Here is a 2,168-nt window from a genome sequence, read left to right as displayed (position 1 = left end):
CCCGGAGCGCCGGGCGGGGGTACCGGTGCTACCCCGGAGTACCGATGAGGGTTACGGGTACTACCCCGGAGCGCCGGGCGGGGGTACCGGTGCTACCCCGGAGTACCGGGTCGGGGTATGGGTACTACCCCGGAGCGCCGGGCGGGGGTACCGGTGCTACCCCGGAGTACCGGGTCGGGGTACGGGTACTACCCCGGAGCGCCGGGCGGGGGTACCGGTGCTACCCCGGAGTACCGATGAGGGTTACGGGTACTACCCCGGAGCGCCGGGCGGGGGTACCGGTGCTACCCCGGAGTACCGATGAGGGTTACGGGTACTACCCCGGAGCGCCGGGCGGGGGTACCGGTGCTACCCCGGAGTACCGGGTCGGGGTATGGGTACTACCCCGGAGCGCCGGGCGGGGGTACCGGTGCTACCCCGGAGTACCGATGAGGGTTACGGGTACTACCCCGGAGCGCCGGGCGGGGGTACCGGTGCTACCCCGGAGTACCGATGAGGGTTACGGGTACTACCCCGGAGCGCCGGGCGGGGGTACCGGTGCTACCCCGGAGTACCGGGTCGGGGTATGGGTACTACCCCGGAGCGCCGGGCGGGGGTACCGGTGCTACCCCGGAGTACCGGGTCGGGGTACGGGTACTACCCCGGAGCGCCGGGCGGGGGTACCGGTGCTACCCCGGAGTACCGATGAGGGTTACGGGTACTACCCCGGAGCGCCGGGCGGGGGTACCGGTGCTACCCCGGAGTACCGGGTCGGGGTATGGGTACTACCCCGGAGCGCCGGGCGGGGGTACCGGTGCTACCCCGGAGTACCGGGTCGGGGTATGGGTACTACCCCGGAGCGCCGGGCGGGGGTACCGGTGCTACCCCGGAGTACCGATGAGGGTTACGGGTACTACCCCGGAGCGCCGGGCGGGGGTACCGGTGCTACGCCGGAGTACCGATGAGGGTTACGGGTACTACCCCGGAGCGCCGGGCGGGGGTACCGGTGCTACCCCGGAGTACCGATGAGGGTTACGGGTACTACCCCGGAGCGCCGGGCGGGGGTACCGGTGCTACCCCGGAGTACCGGGTCGGGGTATGGGTACTACCCCGGAGCGCCGGGCGGGGGTACCGGTGCTACCCCGGAGTACCGGGTCGGGGTACGGGTACTACCCCGGAGCGCCCGGCGGGGGTACCGGTGCTACCCCGGAGTACCGATGAGGGTTACGGGTACTACCCCGGAGCGCCGGGCGGGGGTACCGGTGCTACCCCGGAGTACCGATGAGGGTTACGGGTACTACCCCGGAGCGCCGGGCGGGGGTACCGGTGCTACCCCGGAGTACCGGGTCGGGGTATGGGTACTACCCCGGAGCGCCGGGCGGGGGTACCGGTGCTACCCCGGAGTACCGGGTCGGGGTACGGGTACTACCCCGGAGCGCCGGGCGGGGGTACCGGTGCTACCCCGGAGTACCGATGAGGGTTACGGGTACTACCCCGGAGCGCCGGGCGGGGGTACCGGTGCTACCCCGGAGTACCGGGTCGGGGTATGGGTACTACCCCGGAGCGCCGGGCGGGGGTACCGGTGCTACCCCGGAGTACCGGGTCGGGGTATGGGTACTACCCCGGAGCGCCGGGCGGGGGTACCGGTGCTACCCCGGAGTACCGATGAGGGTTACGGGTACTACCCCGGAGCGCCGGGCGGGGGTACCGGTGCTACGCCGGAGTACCGATGAGGGTTACGGGTACTACCCCGGAGCGCCGGTTGGGGGTACGGGTACTACCCCGGAGCGTCGGGATGGAACGCGAAGCTGAGTCCGGAGCATCAGGTAGGGATGCCAGGACTGCTCTGGAGAGTCAGGTAAGGAAGCCAGGTCTACCCGGTCCCGCGCGAGCAGGGAGGCCAGGTCTACCCGGTCCCGCGCGAGCAGGGAGGCCAGGTCTACCCCGGTCCCGCGCGAGCAGGGAGGCCAGGTCTACCCGGTCCCGCGCGAGCAGGGAGGCCAGGTCTACCCGGTCCCGCGCGAGCAGGGAGGCCAGGTCTACCCGGTCCCGCGCGAGCAGGGAGGCCAGGTCTACCCCGGTCCCGCGCGAGCAGGGAGGCCAGGTCTACCCGGTCCCGCGCGAGCAGGGAGGCCAGGTCTACCCGGTCCCGCGCGAGCAGGGAGGCCAGGTCTACCCCGGACCGCGTG

The sequence above is a fragment of the Haliaeetus albicilla genome, unplaced genomic scaffold (assembly GCF_947461875.1).
Source record: "Haliaeetus albicilla unplaced genomic scaffold, bHalAlb1.1 scaffold_73, whole genome shotgun sequence".
Taxonomy (NCBI): domain Eukaryota; kingdom Metazoa; phylum Chordata; class Aves; order Accipitriformes; family Accipitridae; genus Haliaeetus; species Haliaeetus albicilla.
Note: the sequence above shows the minus strand (reverse complement) of the source record.